Source organism: Zeus faber (genome assembly GCF_960531495.2).
Source record: "Zeus faber genome assembly, chromosome: 8".
Lineage (NCBI taxonomy): Eukaryota > Metazoa > Chordata > Actinopteri > Zeiformes > Zeidae > Zeus > Zeus faber.
This window is the reverse complement of record NC_137195.1, coordinates 22420835-22447385: the sequence shown is the minus strand read 5'-3', so window position 1 is coordinate 22447385 and position 26551 is coordinate 22420835. Positions and strand designations below refer to the sequence as shown.

General features: G+C 42.8%; 1 protein-coding gene across 4 annotated transcripts in view; it reads right to left on the bottom strand.

Moving 5' to 3' along the window:
• Positions 1–26551, bottom strand: part of LOC307233977 (focal adhesion kinase 1-like) — a 79698-nt gene that overhangs the window by 52651 nt on the left and 496 nt on the right. For all 4 annotated transcript variants that reach the window (XM_080005490.1, XM_080005491.1, XM_080005493.1 and 1 more), the window contains exon 2: positions 15640–15666. The gene's annotated coding sequence lies outside the window, so the exon portion shown is untranslated. The remainder of the gene's footprint in view (positions 1–15639; positions 15667–26551) is intronic.

Below are 26551 nucleotides of genomic sequence, written 5' to 3'. Positions count from 1 at the left end.
GGAAAATGTCACAACAGCCATACTTTTCCACAGTCGACATTTGATAGACAATATGTACCCTGCAACTGCAGCTAAATCAGGAGTCTGAGTCTTCTCTCTCTCCCTGTCTGGTTCTCACCCTGCCGCTTCCTGTCGTCACATCCTGGATATCCCAGAGTTCCCCGGCTGGATTTTTGTCGCCCCAAGCCACTGCCTCCATGTCTCCGCAGGGTGTCATTTGCTGCATTGCACTAAAGTACAACCACTCCTACGTCATCCTTCTTGCCCACAGTGATCCAACAGTGTCCTCTAATGTATTTGACAAAAATGATTTGGTGGAGGAATCATTGTATTTGCATAAAAGTATCATGTCCATCATAGTCCTACTTCATTGATGTGCAGTGACATTGGTGTGCGGGACCACTGAGCTGCACTCCGAACAACAATCAAAGTTTTTTCAACGGACTTCCCATCCGCAAGTATGTTTACAACTATGCGTAATTATGCCGGTCCTAAGCAGCTGCATTTCATGCATTACTACCAACCCTAAATATGCTGAATGGACTAGGTATGAAGGTATTTAGTTAGCAGTTCAAACCTCATTTGCTAGTGCTGTTGACACACATGTCACTGTACAGCACATAATGGTGTCTTTGTCATTTCCTTTCTGTGGTCAGGATCCCAGCTGGATCAGTTGCAATGACGACGAGAGAGAGAGATAGCGAGAAAGGCAATGATATGGAAGATAAGAGAGAGAGAGAGAGAGAGAGAGAGAGAGAGAGAGAGAGAACGAGCGAGAACGAGAGAGAGGCAAAGAAAGGGGAGATAAGAGAGAGAGAGAGAGAGAGAGGCAAAGATATGGAAGATAAGAGAGAGAGAGAGAGACAGAGAGACAGAGAGAGCAAGAGATAGTTTGAATCAGCACTTAAGAGCTTGACCTACGGATTCTTCAAAGGCATCGAGCGAAAGACACACTGTTGTGATGGCAATGGAAACAGAAAATAGGGAATTATGTATCCAACATCCAGACTCAGCATAGTCCTGCCAGAGGAACACAGTGTTTGCGTGTGTGTGTGTGTGTGTGTGTGTGTGTGTGTGTGTGTGTGTGTGCGTGCGTACAAGAGAGAGAAAGAGAGAGAGGGAGAGCGCGACAGAGAGCGTGAGAGAGAGAGTCCTTCTCCAAGTTATCTTGAACTACAGTACTTCAACTTACTTACAACTTACTACAAGTACTTTAAATGCTGCCGACGTTAGACTGCTACGGTAAGAACTACGGAGCGGAAAGAGGGGACTCGGTCGTAATTTTTCCTGATCTTACTGACATACAATTTCATTACCCCATCAGTTCTCTACATGACTGGGCCCTTTGGTCTGGAAACCTGAAGCATTGAGATACCTGGGTACAACCAACGTAACACCAATGAGTAAGTTATTTAAGTCCAATTGTCCAGATCTGCTGAAAACTATTACAGTAGAAGTGGCTCCACGACATTGCCGACTGCGCTGGGGTAAAGATACTAAAAATGAAGGTGTTTCGTTCACGTTTGTCTGTTGCTTTTAATCTTTGTTATGTTTTTCTTATTTCCACAAACATCATTTCATCACATCCAGTGTCTCACTATAGTGCCTTTTGTCTTTGGAAATGACGATTGACTGTAATAAAAACAAAATATTGCATTACATTTTCCAGCAGCTTGTGAACCCGGCCCACTGCGCTCACTGGAAGCCGTGTTTAAGCTGACTGGTTACGCATTCAAAGTTTGGTTATAGGTAGGCGGGTATGGCAAAGAGCACATGTAGTAGAGGTCGTACAGAGGTCAGGGATTATTTCCCACACTGGCTACACTGGGCTGTAATCCAATAGATTAGCGTGGATCAGATTAGAACTCCCCCTCAATGCGATGGTTGTACTGTCTTAATCTCATTCAAACGATATCATCAGTTTATTACTAATGCTAGGGTACTACAGCTTTGTTAGCCCTTTTTCAGCCCCTTGAGGCTACAAATCTAATCCTGTAGTGTGTCTAAAATCCTCTTAAAATGGATACAACTAATTTACAGCCACAACACCTCACCATGGTCCTGTTACAACAATATATGAGCGGCCAAAGAAGGACAAAACATACTTCTCAGATAACGTGCATCAATTAATATGCAAAGACACTCATCAGAGGAGATTCTGTGTCAACATAAAAGGAAGAGGCTTACAAACAGGCCCAACTCCAAAATTGTAACATTACGGGGGAAAGCATATCAGCGGTCTCACGGGTCAATTGAATGCAGATTGAAGATCTCTGGCAAAGCACTTGAATGGCACAAACATAACAATACCAGACCAAGCAAAGAAGCTAGTGAAGATGGGGCAGTTAGAAAGAGACTCGATGAATTCTGCATGTACAAACGCCTTTATAATCCCCCATCAAATGCCTATATAACTCAGATAAGTCAAAAAAATTCGTTATAACAAACTTAAAGGGGACCTATTGTGAACAAACTCACTTTTTCACTGCTTGTGCACATGCATTTGGGTCTCTGATGGGCCTACTAACACACAAACAGTGAAATAAGACAACCCTGTAGGTTTTTTGTAAGCTGCTTGTTTCACAAAACATGTCATGAAATGAGCCGTTCAGCTTTGCTGCCCTCCTACACGTCACCGAGGGCATTATTCGAGTAACTCCACCCACAGCTGGGGCGCGAACGGACCCGCTAACAGGGCTTGACATAAAGCTTTTTAAACCACTTGCAAGATAGCCAAATTTACTTGTCCAAAATGTAAAATGTAAGCCTATCAAAAAATAAATACCAACAAACACATCGTTTCTATTTTCATTGTCCAATCGTAGCTACTGAAGATCGCCGATAGGCGATCCGATCGCCAGGGTGTGGGGGGAGCTACACAACTCACCAGTGAAATGCCAGCATGGATGACGTGGAAATAAATACTTATTCATTATTATTAAATAAGCTTTCCTTTGAACATAAGAGGGGACACATTAAGCAGGGGGGTTGGGGGTTCCTCCCCCAGGACATTTGGAGCATCAAACACTTCATTCCCTGCTTTCTGGTGAATTTTTATGCACCAATTTGTGCCTTTTCTGTATCAATTTATGGTGGACGTGTCTTTATTTATGTTAAGGAAGACGTGTAAAGGGGACGTATCAACCCCGAAATCTACCTGGCTAAACGCAATCTTGGCTATAAACAATAACTACATTCTCACTTAAGGACCGACCTGTTTAACGACCATTCGGACTTACGACCAACTCTCTGACCAGTCTGTATTGTAGACTGCGTACAATACCGCGGCGTCTCAACGTCAAGCATCTCATCACGCATCACCCTTTATAAACTATATATACTATATACACTATATACATCTCATCTCATCACCGTTCTCAGTCTCGTTCCTGCAGTCTGTCAGTATTCACTACACTAGCGTTCACAATGGCCAGGCCCCCTTACCGTGAAATAACACGGGTCCTCACTTATCGACCAATTTGCTAAACGACCTGGTCCTAGGAACGGAACTCGGCCGTTGAGTGAGGAGTACCTGTATCAAGGTATAAATCTTTCCAGTGAAAAAAGCAAAATGAGAATTCTAACTGAACCCTTCAAAAGCTCTTAACTTCGTGAGAAGCAATGGAGCAAGAAAAGTATTGGGAAAAAAACATTTATTAAAACAATAGGGTACAATTCTTTTAATTAAATGCTTTCATTATAATTGTGTAATTTTTTTTAGAGGATGTTAATTGAGTCCAGTCACATTAAATCATTATAAATAATGTTATTCTTTTGTAGTGTAATAAATAAACAAAATATTTAATAAATTTCAGTTAAAATAAATGCTTGGGAATAAATGCTCAACACGTGCGTCTCCTCTCCACCGCCTACTGCATCCGTGTCTGCTTTGTAGGTTCTTCTCTAATCTGACTATTTTTCCTAATTTTACTCATCATATCACAGCATGTTCCATTTAACATTATTTTATCATTGACATCACAATCCAAGTCATATCCATAACGTTAACCACCCTTATGGAGCGCGTGCCGGCACTTCTCACAAGCTGCCGGTCTCTGTTCTGCCCTCTCAAGTGGACAAATCAAGAGGACATATTGTAAAATATCATATATTATTCAAACCCCCTCTCCCCCACCCGCACACGCCAAAAAGCTCCGCTTCAGCGATACAGTACACAGTTTAATTTCAGATAACGTTACATTAGAGACCAGTTATTTTTCTCTTGCCTGACCAGACAACTGCATGAGGCATTCCACTTGCCCGAACGCAGCGTTCACTTGCCCTGGGCAAGCGTGAATGTCGAGCCCTGCGCTAGCATAGAAACGAGGAGCTAATCATGGGAAGTGCTCTGTTGGCTGCAGAGAGCAGCACAAATCTGTTGAAAGAAAGACAAATGAATCCCAACTCTTCCTGACAAAACTACAGACGAGGGAAATGGAAGTATCTAAAAAATAATTTGGATGCGTGTCCACAGTAGGTTGACTGTACTGTAGGCTGAGGCGCGTGATCCACTGCACATTTCTCCAAACAAAAGAGTAGATATATTTATTATATTAATTTTTTTTTCTGACATTTCTGTAATTGAATGAATTCCAGCCGGTCTTGTGCTCTCCTTTTTCGACATATATCTGGTGCGTACATGGTATTGATACAGAGTGGTACCATTAGACTGAAGAATGTTAAGTCCAAAGGCTTGTTAGCCATAGGCTTTAGCAGAGCAATGCAAAACAACACATCGCAGCTGTGGAGTTTAGATGGAAAATGCAGACGTCAACACATAAACATGGATATCTATTCATCCGTGCCTGCCGCATGGATTGGTAATCGTGTAATATGCCTTGATCAAGTTATGTTTGAAGTATAAATAGCCCCATAAAGATAAGCAGCAGCTGCATAATTGGATGCTTACGGACACGTGCTGTGAACACAAAAAACATAAATGCAACGTTCCATGTAAGCCTGTCAAAAAGTTTCATGCAATCAATTTGTTAGTGTTATTGCGCCTTTGCTTTAATGACATTAAGCCAACATGAACAACATGAGACTGAGGCGAGCTGATTTAAAATGTATTGGGGACATCATTTTAACTGCATCTAGTTCATACATTAAAGCCACTGCAGCAGCGGAGCTATTGGGGAGCCACAAGCAAGAGTAAATCATCTGCTGCTACTCCCTCACTTGGTAATCACATTTAGAAATGATGCGCTATTACAGAAACTACACACTCGGTGTAATACTGGCAGAAACTCACTTACACATAACAGATCAACCCCAATATACACAGCGACAGCCTCTGAGGTTCTCTGTACTTTACACCGATCAGTCACACTTTTAAAACCACTGACAGGTGAAGTGAATAACATTGCTCATCTCGTTCCAATGGCACCTGTCAGGGGGTGGGATATATTAGGTAACAAGTGAACAGTCAGTACTTGAAGTTGATGTGTTGGAAGCAGGAAACATGGGCAAGCGTAAGGATCTGAGCGACTTTAACAAGGGCTAAATTGTGATGGCTAGACGATGTTATGCTGGGAAGCCTTGGGTCCTGGCATTCATGTGGATGTTAATTTGACACGTAGCACCTACCTAAACATTGTTGCAGACCAAATACACCCCTTCATGGTAACGGTATTCCCTGATTGCAGTGGTCTCTCTCAGCAGGATAATGCGCCCTGCCACACTGCAAAAGTTGTTCAGGAATGGTTTGAGGAACATGACAAAGAGTTCAAGGTGTTGACTTGGCTTCCAAATTCCCCAGATCTCCACTCAATCTGATTGAGCATCTGTGGGATGTGTTAGAACAACAAGCCCGATCCATGGGGGCCCCACGTCGCAATTTATGCCAAGTTCAGAAAACGTGATTCTGGCCTCGTTTTCCAATCGCCGAAAGGTTTTTGGAGATTGCCGAGCGAAGCCCCAGATCGGAGGCAAATCATAGCGTGCTCCCGTGAGTGACGAGCGTGTGGTGTGAACTGCTGACAACGCGATCCAACTGCTGATCGATGGCTCGCAGACACCGGTGACATATCAAGCAGGTGTAATATCTGGTCGTGTTGGGCTCAACTCGGGAGCGACGCAACAAGCTACAGGAAGTGAGGTGAAGTGGAGGGGAGGAGTCAAGAAGGAGAGAGGGGAGTGCACCCAGAAACACACAGCATACCTATTTGACTTTTCTTCTCTAGGATTTATAATATATTTCTTATTAAAATTCTGCTTTTATCCTTTTTTTTTTTTAACAGTGATCAAGAATCTAATAAAAAATAAATACATGTAATCATGTCCTGCGCATGGTATCGCGTCATTTCCGGTGTCACTTCTCACGTGTTTTTATAACAAAACATAGTTTGGAGACCCGACAGACTCGTCTGGGATTCCTCCTAGTGAAAGATATTGTAATGTGTGACCCCCTGTCGCTGATCAGTCATCACAGTATTATGCGATTCCGAACGATTTCAAGATTTCCGATCGCAAGACAGAAAATTGTGTCATGTGAACAGTGCAGCGATCTGACAACTTTGAAAGACTTTCAAAGTTGTCCATGCCTCTGACCCATAGAGTCCATGCCTCTATGGGTCAGAGCTGTTCTGGCAGCACAAGGGGGACCCACACAATATTATGCAGGTGGTTTTAATGTTGTGGCTGTTTGGTGTTGTGGCAGACAAAGGGGCGTAGTCAAGCACCGGCTGCGGACAACAATACGGTTCCCTTTTCCCGCGGCCACCAAGCTGTCTCAAATCGGACCAATCAGCGCCGTGCGAGGCAGGGAGTTTTCTTAATGTTTTTTTTGTCTTACAGAGGAGATTGGCGCACAGGCTCGTGAGCAGCCCAGGAGCTGAACGCCATTCCCCCTGCGCCCGAGAGGACTATTATCTGCAATAATATAATAAATCCTCAGTTTTTTAATATAATTGTGGCATGCGTGCCGGAGATCGAAATGAACAAAAAAACTCTCGCCATGTCAGCGCACCAGGCCAGAAAGACTCCGTCTCCCTCCCTAAACCCTTACCTGTGGGAAGAGACCCCCACAGGTGTGTGTGTGTGTGTGTGTGTGTGTGTGTGTGTGTGTGTGTGTGTGTGTGTGTGTGTGTGTGTGTATGTATGTATGTATGTATATATATATATATATATATATATATATATATATATATATATATATATATATATATATATATATATATATATAGGTCATATACATTTAATATAATATTGATCTATATACATATACTATATTACAGTATATGTATATAGATCAATATTATATTACTGTTATGTAAATATAACAGTCTACTAATAAATAAGAGTTTTATTCTATTTAATTCCAAGCATAAAATGAGAGAACTTGAAGAAGCTACTAAACTAGGGTAGAGACCAAATAGCAGCAAAAGGCAAAAGATGAAAATGTTCCCAACTCTGTTATTATTAAGCAACCTACTCAGACAAGAAGACATACAGTACAGGACCAACGACACCAAGGTTGCCAACCACCAACTATTTAACATGCCTCGACCATAAACAGTACAGTTTACTTGATGGACAAATACAAAAATGTGGCCGAGTGTAAAATGTGTCTCCTATGTGTCTTAACTCTGCAATCCCTGAAGCACACACTCACTCACTCAGGGCTGGGCGGTAAATCAAGGAAGATATGGGGAGATATAGGATATAGGAGAGTATAGATAGATGTAGTTCAATATGAGGAACCTTTAACATGGGATTGTGTATTCATAGTATTGTAATTAATATTATTATAATGACATGAAAATACATGTTTTCATATTCACTAACCTTAACACTCGTGCACACACACAGAGACACACACAGACACACACACACGATCAAATCAACTAGGCTTTGGAAGCAGTCAGGGAGGAGGATGGTGAGCCAAGCCCACCACAGCCCGAGCCTCAGCCTCAGCCTCAGCCTCAGCAGGGTTCCCCTGGCTGCTGGTCAGCCCGCTAAGCTCCTGAAGGCTGGAGCCAAGGTCTCTCAAAGGCAGAGTGGAAGCCCCGTAGAGCCGCAGTATCTACATGGTATCTAGGTTACGGGAGTTCGTAAAGTACTTGGTGCAGGGGGGGCGGAGATTCTTTGCCACCATTTCTTTTCATCCTACTGGTGACTCTTTCTCTCGCCATCCAGTGTCAATGAATCAATATTAGTGTGTCAGTTGGATATTGTAAGGAATTTGATACTATTGATATACCACAGTCTGAATTAATGATAGATATGACCTCAAATTTCTAGGAGAGGGAGTTATACTTATACTACTAATTTTAGTTTGATGTGTTTTAAATGATCAAAATGATGAACGAGAATGATGAGCTGGATGTTTGTTTGTATGGGACTAACAGCTCAAAGGCAGAAAGGTTGAATTCCTTATGATTGTAATTTCTTATCTATGTAACCGCACAAGCCCACTCTCTACTTGGTTCTTCTTCCACAGCTTTCAATCCTCTGTATCTGAATGGCAAACACCGCTTCATCTCCCCCTCTCACTCTTCTGCCGTGCAGCCGGACAGTTTCCTATCCCTTTCTTTCCATCCTTCCGTCTCCATTCCATCCCCCTCGTCCCCGTAAATGACCCCGCCTCCCTGCTCCCCCTGTTCCTGTGTTCCTTCCTTCATCTCATCTTTCTCTCATCCTCAAACGGCATCCTCTGCCTTAACTCCCCCCCTCCTCTTTTTCGTCCGTTTTCCCAGAAAACTCAGTCGCTATACAGGGAACGGAAGAGGATAGAAAAACAAAAAGACAAATAAAGCAGTGTAGCCTGAACTGCCGTTTTTTTTTCCCCAAAAAGGTGCCAACATTTAACATACAGTATATAATAAATATACAACGAAAGAAATCTGCCCCGTCTGTGTGTGTGTGTTACACTGTTCCAGTGACACCAAAACTACCTGGCCTACTTATAACCGCCACATCCACACACAGACATTGTTACCAATTAAAGGACGAATGAGCTCACTGGAGACACGTTGCCCAGTTACATTACAGCTCACTGCGACTGTAAAAAGCTCTGAGAAAATATCAGTATCTGTTCTAGAACACCGGACACAGACGCACGCACGCGCACACACATACACAAAATGCGAAGTCTGCAGCAAAGTCTAAACTAAACAAGCCGAATAGTGCATGATATGTAATAGCCAGAGGCGAGCTGGCATGAGTCTTAATTAGTCCGCCTCTGCAGGGAATTGTGTTTTGATTCGAAATACACACGAGCCACCCCGCACTGCCTCACAGTGTGTTCTATATACAGACAGGGTCCTCTGCTGTATACCAATTACACGCTTAAAGGGATACACCAGAATATTTTATGTTAATCGTTATTTTCATCTGACCCATTGGACATGTTGATTGACAAATACCATTTACAGGTCAATGTAGTCCATCATTTTATAGAGAAAAAAAAAAGACTGTATGCACACCTATCAGAATTATGTTGCAGTGCTTTTGTAGCTGAATGAAGCTCATAGAATACTCAGAATAATCTTTGTACTGCACGCAACAGTGTAACCCATTTCATATCTGTTGAAGTTTTGATGTAAATATCATTTTTATCAATCTTAACTCTAGAATGTGCCCTCAAATAAAATTTAAAACATAAAGTCTAAATCTAAACGACATGTTAAACTGGTATTTGTATGAGAGTACCCAATCACCAAAAGAATCCTCAGACAGCCCACAATTAGATTTTCCAGAAGCCTGTGTTCATATCACATACATATCACATCACCCTGCATTTTTATATTTTGAAAGAAATGTGTCTCCAAACACATTCTATGGTACATACTTGGTAAAGCCTGCTGTGCATAGATGCAGGCCCCTTTGCTCCAGCAGAGAGGAATGCAGCCGCTGTTCTCCATTTGTCCTGTGGGAGGAGCTGTCCCAGGCCTGGCCCCAGGGACAAGACAGCACAGTTTCGCGCACACAACAGCATAGAACCCAGGGCTGAAGATCTGTCGGCCAAGCTGCTGGCCAGGCTAAACAAAGCTCTGGCCCTGTGCACAAGTGTAGCGAGAAGAAGCCTGGAAAGTCAAATTGGGTAGGTCCAAGAAAAAGACGTGTATAGAAAGATTTTTCCCAAAAAAAGAAAGATACAGGATTTGTCCGATAAAAGCTCCTACTAAAACATCAGTTCAGGCTTGTTTGACATCCTGTCTTAGGCTTGCTGCTATCAGGCCGCCTTTGGAGACTTTCAAATGCATGCCCAAACCGTAATCCAGAAATCCAGAAAAGACTGCAGAAAACACATAAACAAATCCCACGTTCCAGCGGGGTCAATCAATCTAACCAAATACGAGGGAGCATCCTGGGCAGCACAGAGCACAGGAAGATTATTATTTGTTGGTGCAAATCTAGGAGGAGAAGAAGGAGAGGATGCACTAGTCAATGGCTATTTTTCATGGTCAGACTTAATATTTACAATTGAAAACGACCAAACTTGCATCAAAAGGTTGGCACCAAATGTCTAAAAACATGCTGAAACGTCCCTCTACTTCAAGCCTGCAGGAAGTAGATTAAGGTCCAACACAGGGCAAGTAATCAATGCTTGTTAAGTCCATGATTCTCAAAGCTCTGGGAAAATGTTCCAAGTCTGTACTTCAATTGATCCCAGACAGATCTTGTCATTTCACTCGTCTCTTGCCTGGGCGAGGTCAGAGCACAGAGTCAGCCACAGGACAGCAACCCCAAAGCTCGTGGGAATACAGAATTGTGCGCAGCGTGCGACACAACAGCTTGAACCCTGCAGCTTTCCTCCGGCTGAAGAGCGACCTCTCGAAACAGGAGCCACCTGTTCAAGTCACCCATCTAGTCTGGACAAAAAAGGTTGACTCGAGGACTCCGGCTTCATTTAACCCGAACCAAGTCTTGATGTGGACGTCGAGGTATTCAGGAATTTGAGGTGGCAGCGGAGAAGAAAAAAAAGGCAAGCTTTGAGGTAGAAAGGAGTAATAACCAGGCCGAGAATTTGGTTTTGGCAAAACACAAAAAGGCAACCACCCGTGTCCATCAGCTTCGTGGGGGTCAATCACTTGCACATCAAACAGTTCATTTGCAAGGTGCAGCTTAGAGTCCAGGGGATGTCGTCAACTCATCCCGGAATTCCAAAAAGTTGAATGAGGGGGGCAGTTTAACGAAAGAAAGGAGGGAAAAGAGGATTAGGGGGGCGGGGGGGAGCGAAGGATGGGAATGTAGGACGAAAAGGGGTGTGGAGGAAGTGAGCATGGCGATGCAGAGTGGAGGGAAGGAGCGACGCAAGCGAGGAGGAGACAGGCGACAGAAGGAAGAGAAGATAGACTCGCAGAAGGGGGCGAAACAGAAAGTATTTGAGGAAAGTAATGACAGCGTGAACACAGAAACAACGAAAAGTACGATGACAAGATGAGGCGGAGAGCACAATGAAGATAAAAGAGGAAAGAGTAAAGAGAGAGAGAGAGAGAGAGAGAGAGAGAGCAAGAGAGAGAGAGAGAGAGAGAGAGAGACCCCTGGGAAGACGCCTAGCCTCACCACCTCTGGAGGTTTCCCACAATGCTCTCTGCCTGCTGAAGCTAACCAGGTCACAGCAGGTATCGGATGTCAGCGCAAGGAAGACAGAGAGAAGACATCTTAGAGGACGGGCACTGTCAGACAGAAACAGAGAGAGAGAGGTGGATCGGGAGCAGAGGAACAAAGCTAGGAAGCTACGAGCGGGTGGCTAAACGGAGAAACGCTCCCGGAGAGGTCAGCTGACAGTACAAGGGTGCAGCAATGCCATCTTAAAGTCATCCGGCAGCCTTGCTTCTCAAACGCTTTCCTTCGTAGCGGCAGAGAGGGGAAAAAAAAAAATACCACAGTCTTCTACAACGCCGGTTGCCAACGCACACTCGAAACCTGCCGCAGAATACACACACACACACATACATACACACACACAAACACACACACGATCCAGCGCAATCCCATAGCAGTCCAAATTAGTGCTGCAGCCAGAGTGAGAGACACAGAGTATGTGTGTGAGCTAGACAAGGGGAGCACGTATACAAGTGAGAAGTGGAGGGGGGAGTGTGCATGTGAGTAGGTGACTGTGTGTGTGTGTGTGTGTGTGTGTGTGTGTGTGTGTGTGTGTGTGTGTGTGTTGTGTGTGAGACTGAGATAAAGGGAGTGCGACAGAGAGAGAGAGTGTGTGTGTGTGTGTGTGTGTGTGTGTGTGTGTGTGTGTGGTGTGTGTGTGTGTGTTTGTCTGTGTGTGTGTGTATGTGTGTGTGTGTGTGTGTGTGTGTGCGCGCACGCGCGCAACTGTGAAGGTGAGTGCGAGACGGTATTTCTGTTACAGAAACTCCCCCACAGTTCCTGCAACTCTACCTCCAGTTTGGCTTCCCTGACAGTCGGGACAATTTTCCACAGTCACGTTGACTGTCAGGCCTGATTGTCCTGTGGTGTAAACAGGCTCCACCACTCAAAAGTTTTTTGTGCCCGGTCCAATCCAACCCCCCCTGTGGAGTTCTGAACAGTTGGGGCTACATCTACCCCCCCCCCCCCATGTGTGTCATTGTGCCGGGGGGGGCTATCGGGCTCTCTTTGTGCAGCGTGTAGTAGTTCAATTCTCAATTCTGCAAACAGCCGTAGTAAGAGCCAACGACAGCCGACCGCTTGAGTTAATCTGTTGGGAGTGGGACGTGATTAGACACTGCTGGAACATTTATTAGCAAACCGCTTCATGTGCCAGTTTGGCCTCGTTTGTCCCTTGTATGGCAGCAAGAAAATGACAGAGCCCGGCATAGACAACGTCCACGTCCTTCTCCGTAAGGCGTGTTTGGATTTGACAACCCAATTTTCCAACAAAAAGAGAGAGGAGATTTTAGATTGGAGCCGACAGAGTCTGGCAGTGGGCAGAGTGTAGTCGGTAGATCTAACGGAGTGAAAACCCAGTCTCAAGTCTGCTCGTTCTGTAGTCTTAACACTCAAAACTCTGAACTACACAAGGATTTAAGCTCTAGGGCTTCAGGGCAGGGTTTGTGCAAAAATAAATTGTGTGTTTGCTTGTGTGTGTTATCAGTGCTATTGCCATGCTGTGAAAAAACACAAATAAATATATTTGTGTTGTGTGTACGTGTGTGTGTGTGTGTGTGTGTGTGTGTGTGTGTGTTTGAGACCGAGAGGGGGACACACAAGGAAGAAACACACAAAGAGTGAAAACCAGAAAAGTATTCCAATTCAGACTGGAGATGAAGTGGGCTGATTGGACGCTTCTTAATTAATATGCTAATCAGGGCCACGCTCCCATTCAGCAAAGTTTATTAAACATGAGGCTCAAACAGGGGCTCAAATACTTGTGTGGATTCGGCAAGCACGCACACGGACGCACACGCACACACACACACACACCAAGTGTAGACAGGATTCAGAGGAGTCAACACGTTCAACACAAAGAGAGGCTATAATTTCAGTTTTGCCTTTTTTGTTTTTTTCCCCATCATCGCCTTGACTCTCAAATCAACAGTTATTTTGAATGGTTAAAATCTCTCTATTTGTTCAGTCAAAAGACAATTGCTTCACTTGATATAACATCAAAAGTGACTCGTTGATCCGACATTCTTGCAGAATGCGTGCAGTTTCAATACCATAAAGTGCGGCAGAACATTGAGTTTCTCAGGATCAGGGGATGACTTTCTTTTGCTAGCTTAAGATGGAAAAATGTGTCAAAATGTCAAGAAACACGATTGAATTGCAATAGGCTGCAACATTTTTAAAACAAAGACAACATGAAAGCAGCTCCATAAAGGGGACCTATTGTGCTCCTTTTCAACAAGTTGATATACAGTAGGTCTCTAAGGTCCCAAAAACATGTTTTTGAAGTTTTTTGCTGAAAATACCACTGAGATTATGCATTCTAGCCATTCTGACATTCTTCTAACCCATTCTGTTCCAGGAAGGTTTTGTGGGTGGAGCCACCCTCCTGAGGCCCCTAGTTCTGTGAGCCAATGGAGCTTGAGCACAAGTTCCGGGTTCTGAGCTTTACTCCCGGGTTCTGTTGTATTTAGTCCGTAAACTTTCACTGATTTCACCTCATCAGTCCACCAAAATCTGTTTCTGAACAAATCTGGGGCAAGAAATAAGCAATCCAGTTGCTGAATCTTCACGCATATTAGATCTACAAGGCCTAATTTAAAGGTTTGTTCCGACATTCGTTGCCGTGCTTCAAGCTTGTGAGGCACATGGACACAGACACCACACCGCAATGCACCAGGACACCATACACGGGGATTTTTTGTTTCATGTAAATGTCCTAAAATAAAATAAATACATCTAACAATAAAAACACACTATTTTTATTGGTTTTATTTGGAGAAACGCACAGCTATTTGCGCACCGCAGCCTACAATCTATCTTCCGCATACTTACATACAAACATACTTACTTACATACAAACATACATACAATTTTTTTAGAAAGAAAGAAACACAGAAGAACAGCAGAATTATTTTTTTAAATACTTATTAATTCCTCTTTCTTTTGTAAGATTTGTGCTGGTCTGCAAGCCAGCAGAGCCAGAGCCTGCATGCATGTTTTCTGAAATAGACAGCTCACAAAAAACTGACTGAGTTTCCTCATTTCACACTTTTTGTGATAGTAGGCCCACCAGAGACCCAAATGTATATGCACAAGCACTGAAAAAGTGAGTTTTACATAATAGGTCCCCTTTTAACAAAATCGGTGATGCAGTTTTAATAGCTAAACCTCCCGAATGGATTTTAATGGGTAATTTCTTTTTTTGGCAATTTTAATTGCCTTGGTTTTGAGGGAGAAATAGAACGGCTGCACAGCCACTGTTCAATTCAATTGCTTTGGTTTGGAGCTTGGGCAGTTTATCTTTTGATTCCATCTCGGTCCAAGGCTGTCATCTGACACACAGTCTGTCCTAGATAAGGTTCAATGGCTGGATTTTCTTTCTTTTTTTACTCAATGAAAAGAAATCTTGAAAATGCTCAGAATCATCTATGAGCAGAGTGAAGACCACAACCAGAGCATATGGAGTTTCCAGTCGAAATTAATTGATAGCAGAGGGCATTACATTTACATTTACATTTACATTTAGTCATTTAGCAGACGCTTTTATCCAAAGCGACTTACAATTGTTCAAACACCGACGGACGCAGCCATCAGGAGCAATTAGGGGTTAAGTGTCTTGCTCAAGGACACTACAGCATGCTAGCAGGAGGAGGCTGGGATCGAACCAGCGACCTTTGGATTACTAGACGACCAGCTCTACCTCCTGAGCTACCATCCCCCCATTACACAATGAAAGAGGTTGTACACTCCATACTTATTTACGTAGTGGGACCAATTTAAATTCTCTCAGAAAACAAGACCCTTTACATAAGAAATGTGATATTTGATCAGCCTGATTAAAGGCTGGAACCGACACAAATGGAGTACACAATGGGGCAGAGCGTGTATAATGTACTGTTGATATAAAAAAAAAAAATATGTACTAAAAATAAATAGTCTAACGAGCCCATTAAGGATGTTGAGATTGTGCTAAAGACTGAGGGCTGAATTCACATTGCACTCATGTAATATGATGCCTCAATTAGAAGAAAGCTCACATCTGCTTAATTACCCAGAAAATGAGAAAAAAATGTAATATAAAACACTCACCAGCGTAGTATGATATTCTGGAAATATCTGTCAGAGAAAGGAGAAAGGAGAGACGGGAAAATGTAAGAGTTGATTTAAATATAATGATTCATATCTTAATACACTGCGCCTCAGTGAAATAGTTAGTTAGACATTGTGGTTGAGTAATAAAATCGTCATTCACGCAGTTTACACAATGCGTATGTTAAAATACACAAATCAGTTAAAATTGCAAATATGTATACACCATGTAAATGAAATCGAATTGGGCTAATGATCAGAACAGATCAGAAATCTGAACTAAAATGAAGAAGGCGGGAGAGACTGGGAAGGTTATCGATAATATCTGAATTCCTTAGCTTCAAGTGGTCAGACAGGCATGCTGCAGACCTTATAAATATGTGCCAAAATAATTAAAAACAAAATGGTTTTTTTCCCCCACTATGATTGATGAAACTAAAAGGTGTTTTAGGATTGCCTCCTCTTTTGTAGCGGGTTTTTTTTTCTGAGAAATTGGTATTCATTATTGACTCACAATGCACGGCCCATGTTGTTTTAATTATCTCATTATTAGGTTGTTTTTTTTTCCTGTATAAGCTTAAGTTAAATATTGCCTTTTAGTACACACAGTCAAGTCAATTAAAAAATGAAGCAGAATTTTGCACGTATCTACTTCATAGCAAATCTGAATTACCCTGAGATCTGAATCAGCATTCCATTTCAGAAAACACTTTTGTCGGAAAAGAGACATAGACCAAGTACAATTGTCGGCAGCAATGGAACAGTGTGTTCCTCTACCGCAGTCATTGCCAGTAAAGACCTCAATCAGAAGCCGGCTCCATTTGAAAAGTTCACGTTGCATGTGAGATACAGTAAGGGATTGGGTCAGAGGAAACAAAGTAAGATTAGAGGCGGTTATGGAGCGGCTCTTCAGAGGAACCGGGCCAGTCTGCGGTTCATATATTGGCTGTTTATCCAGAGGCCGGGCCAAGCACACATTGGAAATGCATTGCTTTCGTGGCTAAATCTTCATAATCAACTCCATTTTAATCATTTCACCTTGGTATTCAGCCTCACACACCCAGTTCCTTATCTTTCGACCAAACGGCATGGACAGAGAGAAAGAGAGAGAGAGACAAAGAGATGGGAAAGGAGTAGGGAGAGGAATGCTGAATACAGGGATAAAATAAGAAGGGGGTGTGGGATCAGTGAAACTAAAAGGACAAGATTTAAAAAAGGGAAATGGAGATTGTGGGTTTAAAGAAAGGTCAGAAGGATGGAAGACGCGGCGGGACAAAACGGCTTTAAAGACATTTATTTGGTTAGAAAGGAAGATCAGATGGATGAATGAAATACTACCAATGAAATATTGTTTTATCACATTACTTCAGCAATTCCATTCGATCCAGTCAGCGGAAGATAAAGGCGTTCGTCACACAGCGCACTGACATCAAATCAAATTCCGGAAAAGACAATGAATGTTTCCTTTTGAATGGCCAAGAGTTCTGCAAAAGGCGAGCGGACGCAGGAATCTTGATCCAAAGTGTGAAAGCCAGTTTTGATGCAGCAGGAAGTGGTTGTGTAAGAACTTAAGAAGACATGGGGGCATTGAGAGAATTTTTTGCTGGGTTTAAGACTTCGGGCAGGCAGAATCATGACTATCACCGTGGATCGCCGCTATCATAGGGCACACGCACGCGCGGTCTAAATTTGGGGCTGATATGCTGATATATGCTGTTCAAGCCTTCTGCCATAAATAAAGAAGAATGTAAGAATGTATCACCATAATGAACTGGGAAATTTTACCAAATATCTACTTCTATATGGAAAATCCAATGTTAAAGAAGCCAACTGAGGTTTATCACATTGAACTATATGGCGATGTAAACTGTAATATCAGACCAAAACTCGGGTAAAGACAATTTTGGAGTTTCAGAAACTTTAGGTCACTTCTCGTGATGATTTATCGAGTCGACATAAAGCGGTCGGATTCCAGAGCAGCCACCAGAAGACTGTTAACAGCTTCAGCAAGGAGGGAACTATGAGTTGGCAAAACGCAGCTCCCTTTGTCATAAAAGGTTTAATCATCGGCCTCATTCATCTCCTCCTCCGTTCATAATGAGCCAGACACATTCTCTGGCTCTTATGAATGGGGTTTTGGTTTTTTTATATATTGATCACCAAATTTTGAGACACACACATATGCAGTGAGAGAGGAAAATGATGTGGTGCAGGTTCATTTGGAAGAGAAGAAAAGACTACATGGTGAGATTATCTTGAACTGCGGTAAGCAGCCTGATATGATGCAGTTTTCTAACACAAAAGAACGCTGCTCTGCACTGCAGCTGGATTAGAAGATTAGCAAGATTAGAATTTGTGTTAAAATATTATCCATATCAAAGACACTGAAAATCCTCTGGGAAAAGCTATAATAATTAATTGAATACAGTACCATAACGATAATAAAAATAAAAAGGTCTAGCAGGACGACATGGACTATAGTTGAGTTTTCACTAATCGTAAATGAACTCAAGTGATTCCAAGCATAACAATTTAAATAATATCACTTGAAGTGTTGATTGTATTCATTTAACAATAATTGAGAACGCTCCTATTCATTGTACAGTTATCTATGTTAATCTCCAATGAGTATTGCCCGCTCAATCCACACTGAAGCCATCGTGGAGGAGGAGGTCCTCCTCCTCGAGTACCTTTAACATCTCATTATTTTCTTTCTTAATGCGGTTTTCTTGAGGGATTTGTTTCTTAGCCAACAGAGGGGGCTTCATCCGAGGGATAACTGTCTACTTTCTGATGCTTAATATGGAGCGGTAAAGCTCTTTCAGACTGTGATTAATGTCTTTATTTTCTAAAATATGTGCCAAAAAAAAAAAAAAAAAACCTCCATTTGTGAGACGCTATCGAACATTAAAGCTCACAATGTCCTCCGGCGTATTGCCAATGTGGAGACGTAGAACATCTTGAACATAAAGGGGGCGGAAATCACCGTTTAATCAAGACCGAGGAACATAAGTACCTCCTAGAATCGTGATAGGGAAAACTCTTGTTAAGAGGCGGGTCACTGTAAAATGGGGAAATGTGAGGGAAACATCACCGCAAGGGCTCAAGCGCCACATGTACATCATGCAAAGCCAACCCCAAGGAGCAAGGTAGAAAACAGCCAGAATCGCTTCGTCAACGGAGAGGAAAAAAAAAAAATCTCCTGGCCAGAAAGAGAAGGAAAGTGAAGCAGTGTGCTAAGCAATGGTTGAAGTCGACGGTGCAATTCTCTGTCTCGGTGGACTGTGTTTGAAGACTGTGAGGTTTTGGGGTTTTTGGGGGGGTTTTTTTAGATGGAGGACAACTGATCAGACATCTCTGCTCTGCATCTCCCCGACCTCGGGGGATTCAGAACAGAGGTGTGGACCAGAACAGACACATCCTGGGTGAATCCTTCTTCCTCATTCCCAGTGCTCACCCCATTCATTTAAGCGCCCGGTACATTTCCTTTACACTGAGGAGAATGACCTCCATCAGCCAACAGTTCAACCATTGATGCATCCAAAAATCCCATGCTCACATATTATTAGTAGTAAGTTTAGAATATACACTACTTCCTGTGAAATGTTGCAGTTATGCCAGCACTGGACACTATCCTGGCAAGCGTATCCCACAATGCATTGTGAGGGCAAGATGGGTTCTACTCAGTGCGAGATGATTGCAGCTATAGACCAATCAGAATTGAGTATTCCATCGAGCCGTGTAATACTGTAAGTATAGTAGTAGTCCATAGCACATGCTTTCGGACACAGCAATGCTGAGCTAGAGTGGGGTGGGACAATACGAAAGACAACTATGTTGAATATGAGATATTGTTTAGGTTACTGGTGTACCTCTGATGATATGATATGATGATCAGAGTTATTCCAGCCGAGTGTGCTCAGTCAATTTACATAATTTCCTCTAATCACATAAACCAATTTGTTCCTGGCAGTGTTTCTGCCTTTAGCTAGCTGCAGGCAGACAGCTACCTTGTCTCTGATTAGATTTATTAGGAAATCCGGATTTCAGGTCTGAAATATGCCTGCAGATTTGATCTCTTTATTTATATATATATATATATAGGCAGGAATAAATGGTTGGTTTTAGGGTGATTTCAAATGCTTCCTTGACAATTGGAATTACATTTTTCCAAAATTTGAATTATTGCTTTGTGATTCGCAGAAGGAAAACATTATTCTAGTCTGTGTCTTTTCAGATACAGCTTCAAAAAGAAGCTCTACATTAGATTTAATTAAATTAAGATGAAAGGAATATCGCACATCATTATATACAGTGCACCCTAGCAGGAAAAGAGCAAATAATAAACCAGCAAAAGATAGTACACTGTAAAACAGGGGTCGGGAACCTATGGCTCACGAGCCAATTATGGCTCTTTTGATGACAATATATGGCTTTTTCATCACAATTAACAAGTAATAACTAATCATTCTGTGTCATTTTAAAGTAAAACAGGTTAGAGAAATTACAATTTTGAAAATAAAATTCAAAATATAAATGTGGCGGACAAAGGGGCGTTGTCAAGCACCAGCTGCGGACCACAGAAAGACTCCAGGGCGCCTTTTACTCGGCGCCCTGCCCCTCCTGGGTCTCTGCTCAGGCGCCACTTGTGGGAGTATCTGCCCACCGGTAAGGGTTTAGGGAGGGAGACGGAGTATTTCTGGCCATGGTGCACCGACATGGCGAGAGTTTTATTGTTTGCGGCACGCAGGTAACAAAAATATATATCACTGAGGATTATTATAATAATTGTGGATAATAATGATCCTCTTGGGCGCAGGAGGAATGGTGTTTCACTGCCGGGCTGCTTACGAGCCCGTGCACCGATCCCCTCCGTAAGGCAGACAAACATTAAGAAAACTCCCTGCCTCGAGTCGGACCAATCAGCAACACAAGTGGACAGTAATGGAAAAAACTTCAATATGTATGTGACAAATAATCTCTTGAACTTGAACCTAAAGAGCAGCTGATTCTTTAACCTTGGAAGAAGCTTCCCGTCACATACCACACAATGCAGCGTGTGAGTATTGCCATATTGACTATGTTTGGCTCTACATACGCATGTGAGCAGTCTTTCTGGCATCTGAGAAACATTAAGAGCAACCTACGCTCACGTTGAACTGATGGAAGCCTCAACGCCTGCATTAAGCTTAACCTCACTACGTATGAACCAGGCTACAAGGCCATCAGCAAAACCATGCAGCACCACAAGTCGCATTAATGGTAAAAAGTATTTCATTTATTATTGGTTAGCTACAGTATAACAACAATATTATTAAGAAGAATAAAGAGGAATTTATTATATATAGCGCTTTTTTAAGTACTCAGAGATGTGTTATATGTTAAAAATGTATGCCTTACTTAAAAAATGCGCACATTAAGTTGCATTCAATTATATAAAATTTTATATGGCTCACAAGGAAATACATTTACAAATATTTGGCTTTTATGGCTCTCCGTGCCAAAAAGGTTCCCGACCCCTGCTGTAAAAGATATGCCAAATGGACCAACAATTCCTTTACTAGTGACTGTAAAGTGAGTGCAAAAACCTAACCCAGAAGAGCAATTTTACTTGCATGGATGAGATTTACCTACGTTTCAATGCAACTGCAATCCTTATTATCACAGCAGTGCAGAGTTGAAATAGGACTGCCATCTGACTGATGGGAAAACATGTTTTGACTGCTCTTCTTCTTCTTCTTCTTCTTCTTCTTCTTCTTCCAGAGTAGAATAACTATTGCCTCTGGCTCCGAACCACAGAAGTAATGCCACAGTTGACACTATGCTAATGGCATTGCACAACTCCACTCTGAGCAACAACAACCACAAAATCTGCAGCAGCTCCTCCCAGATTTAAACGGTAGACACAGGCAAGTGATGCTGTGCACCACTTTCATTAATCATTAATAATAGAAAAAAAAAAAAAAAAAGAACTTGAGAGGAAAACAAGCGCCAAGGCTTTGACCCATGTTTGCACGCATTAAAGAAACAAAATGGGGAAACTGTGACTCCAGTGGCAAACAGGTGAAACTGACAAAGCCGTTTTAGATTTTCATAGCAGGATGTAATCATTTTAAAAATGTGGTCCTCTGAAATGATCAAATGTCGTTAAAAACCTGGGGAATGTTATTATATTGTATTACAGCCAAATTTTATTTCAGGACAAAAATCATCGTGAGCTGTCCTCTGAACCTGGCATTGGTTGACCTTTTTAGTGCGTGGGACGACGGACGAACCTTGTTCAGAGGACCTGGTGCCCTCACAGGTGAACAAGGCTTCTCAGACCGTTCCATTATGTAGAGGGTGCCAAACACTGCAAACGGTGCAGTGCTTTTAAGGCGATGAGAAGCATTTTCGACTCATTCATGTATTTTATGGGAAGCCAATCAAATGTAGGGAGGGAAGTGGGATCTACAGTCCGCATTGTGCAAAACCCCCAGCTGTTGGATTTTGTACCAATCCAAATCAAGAATTACAGTAATGGGGCCTGACTCGAAGACCGAAGACCTGAATAATCCGCTCGGTGCTATTGGCATAACCGGTGTGGTTTTATCTATTGTTCTGACCTGGAAAAAGCAGGACTGAAACAGTTTCTTGACTTCTGGGTTAAAATTTCAACTGGGGGATCAGAAATGACCCGGAGAGGTCGAGAGGGAGATTTTCTATTGAGCTCCGGAGGACCAAATCGATTTGCTTGTGAAACCAGAAAAGTTATCTGGACCGATAACCACAATCACTCTGTTGTAAGCATTGAGCCGAACAGAGATAAGGGCTGTCCAGTCTTATATTCAGGCAGGCAAAAGGGAGACATTTCACGGATTATCGTGATTAAGACACAGTGGTACAGTTTTGTATAGTATGCATAACAGTGGTAGGACATTAAATCAAATGGACATAAAGTAAAACTACTGGGAACCCTGCTCAGGGCGAATAAAATGTGACCGGGTGATGTAACTCTATTTGATGCCTATCTAACTATAAAGAGAGGAATCTGTGTCTGTCTGTCCTTCGACTATCTCGACACAACCGTTCATCCGATCTACTTCCCACTTGGCGGGCGTATTTCTGGGGACCCAAGGACGTGCAGCGAACAGCGAGCCGCTCAGCCCGTAGGGCGGGGCTTTAGGTCTCTGCGACTGAGTCACATACTGTACGTCCGCACGGCAGCTTGTTACGAACAGGCATGTGTTGAACAGGCACTGCGCTATATTTAGAATAACTGAATATAAAAAAATTCAAAAATAACACAATTCTAGATCATATAATGTACACAACGGAATGAACAGAACAGCTGTGATTGCAGTTATGGATGATATATAATGTCCCATTATCACCACTTAACTTTAGACACTTGACTACTTAGCTTCAGGTATATTTGTTTCCTCTACCAATTGATTGAACTCGTGATTTTCCATGCTCTAGTCTGCTGTGTCTTCTTTGGGTTTCGCTTGAAACGTGCTCCAGTTAAGTTTGGGATAACGTTCATTTGATCACATCCTGAGCACTGATTACTCAGATAGCACAAAGCCATGGCCTAGGGCAGAGGGTTGGGAGCTGGGAGGTGTAACTGGCCTGGAATCTGACACAGTACAATTCAACAAAAACAGCTCGAACGAGAGGCTACGATGCAACACCAGGTTTACGCTGAGATAATGCGGTAAAATCCCCTCTCACGTCCTTCACCCATTCAACACAGGTGTTCACAAGGGCCCTCCTAACACAGACGCAAAGGATTTCCTATACAGTAATTAAAGATGTATGTGTGAGCCCATTTGAAGTCAACTTAAGGTGGATTGATTGTTTACCACAGCCTAGTTCTTCAGATAACCACAATGGACATTGTCACCAGGGCCATCAGGAAACGTGGATGTCAGTACAAGTATCAACAGTACAATATATTTCGCCAACTTGTTATGTAATGACACCATTCAACAGAGGGCTACATTTAGGCCTACGGGCATAGTGACACTTAATATCCATGGCCATTAGAAAAGTCTTAAGGGGGTCTTACACCGCCGTAACACCAATCTTACTGTTTCACAGCTTTCTGAAGGAGGAATGTTGTGACGTTGAAAGTGGGCTGGTTTCCGTTGGGAGGGCAAGGCAATGAGAATGCCAACTCAAAACAAAAACAACAAGAAGAAGAAAAATAGCTGCAACTTCTCCATAGTGTGCCAGTGTGAATCCATTCTCTGGCACATGGGGGGTTGATCCGTGAGGATAAGAGCACAATTTGAATATGAAAAACAAGCACGGCCAACGGATTTGCTTTTGTCACCTGCCGTTGATTTGATTCACGTTGGCTGAGAAGATTGGTGAATGGCGGCTGTGTGTGGTGGGGGAGAGTACTTCTGTGAACTACTACACCCCAGTGGTACAGTCAAAGTGGTAGTTCCAGCAGAAAAGCGGCACTACTGTTTCACTACCAGCAGCAGGGCTATTAGGAGTGACAGCTATAGTAATAACACGAATATTGAGTACTGTAGCAGTAGCACTAGGCAATCATTGCATTTTCCTACCATTTCCTACCAAAATCGGTGTCTGAAAAGTAAATCGCAGGTAGTCAGAAGAGAAACCATAGCGAGCGGTATCCCAAATAATCGATCCTAAGGAAGACTGACAACTTTTTAAATCAAACTTTTGAAAAAAAAAAAAAGGCCAACTTCTTTGTCAACCACCTTGTTGCATGATTATCGGGACATATCATAGGAGGCATCAATGGAAAACAGAAAGACAAGACCCACATATTACTACATGAGACTTCTTTGTCAGTACTCCATGCTCGACCTGTCTGTGAGGTCTCCACATGCAAGTGCTTGCACAGCAGTGAACCAAGCAAATTCCTTTCCAGCCCCTCAGCCTGCTTGAGCTTCTCTATCTCTAAAACGGCACCCACATCCCACACCCAAATCACAGGCAAAAAAAAAAAAAACCTTTCAACTTGCTACAGATTTGACCAAAGCGGTGAGCTGGGTGCGCGTACCTCCATTGGTGCAGCCCAGGAAATCCCAGAACTGCATGATGGTGGTTAGTGCAGAGGACCGAACCTCCGCCTGGTTGCGTTCCTCTCCTCTCCCGTCACTTCCTAGTTCTTTGCTGTCACGGCTATAGTACTAGCGGGGAAACACCCTCCCACTCTGGGTCTCTGGCTGACACACCTGTTGGCCGAGTCCCATTCCAAAATAGCTGCCGCCTTCCTCCTGCCTTTGTGAACCACCCTGTTGCCTCTCCTGAATCCTCAACTGCCTTTTGCTCCCTCCTCGCATCCGGTTGAATTCCATCCCATACACTTTACTTCCTCTCACTGATTTCCTCTCCATTACTATCCTACTTCCAAATCAATCCATCACACCCTGATTCAGACACTTAGTCTTCAGTGCCTTGTACCTTGGACATTGCCATGTCCCTATAATCATTATTGGTATTGACAGTCCCTGCCTATTTTCTCAGACAACCATGCTTGAACCTTAACATCTTCTACTGGCCAGGGATTTCCTGATCCACATGTCCAATATTTGTACCAAATTTCCATTCAAATAAGACAAGGGAAGCACCAATACCAATACTGATATTGGATACGGGTCCAATATCAGATAACAGATAATACAGATAAAAAAAATAATAATAATCAGGTATCCTGACTCATGTTCTTTTGACCCAATACGAACAGTTTTTTTTTGCCAGATTTTATACTTGCCCATGATCTACCAGCTAGTTGATGGATTCTACCATAGCAAACCTCAGGTTATATTGTAAGTGCACAAACTGAAACGCGGTTATAATGATCCACGGTGAACCTGTTCTTATGCCTGGTAACGGTTCGGTGAGATCGGCTGGAAATAATATTTATTGAACGAATAAACATCGCAAGCAAGTAGATAATTGCCTACAATATTTCCACTATTTACTCTAAACTAGGCTATGTAGTGTCTACGCCTCATTTCAGGTTAAATTCACAAAAGCAGTTCTTTCTTAATTACTTGCTATATCCAACCTCATCAGGAGTAATTAGAAATCATAATCCTTCGGAACGATCCTCGGATCCCAGACTCGCAGCAATTTAAATATGCGTTAACCCCAGGCGTGGAAACAGAGGCATTGTGCTCAAATAGCAGAGCCGCAGAGGCCTGAAGCACGACGTTGGCGGCTTTAAATTCCTTAAATACGGGGAGGTGTTCTCAACGGGTCTCAATATTACCTTGTGGGCTTCAGTTGTCATTCAGCAGCAGATCACTGCCTTTTACCCTGATCTGTGGAAGAGTGCCCTTTTAGGGCCCCTGACCCACAAGCGGAAAAACAAAACGTGAATATGGCCGGCGGGGCTGTGGTATGGATGAACTCACGACAACACTGATATAAAAGCAGAAGATAATGTGGGAAAGAGGGCTGAGTTAAGTCTTCCACCACCGCTACACACTGTACTTCCCTGCCTTCCCCCTGTACCTGCCTCCCGTGACCTGCGCCCATGTAATCCCTGCACCAAAACAACCCCGTGGGAATTTTAACACAAAATAAATGTTTTGCTTATTATTTTAGGTTTATTCTATATGGCCGACCTTTCTATTTTAGCTCATCTTTAGATTTGTAGTTCATTTCTATGTTTATTGTATGCTGGCAATATTTCAAAATCTTCTTACATTTTGAGGTCTATTGTATTTTTTATTTTTTTGGTTATGCCATTTTTCCATTATTATAATTATTATTACTATTGCCTATAGTTTTTTTTGGGGGGGGGGTTTTATGTGTGCTGCTGTAAACATCGCCGGGCGTCCACCCATCCCAGTGCAACCGCATCTGCAACCCTCCGGGGCAAAACGAAAAACCCCGGCAGCCAACCCCGACGTCTGACGGACACCTCACCAGCTGATCTCCA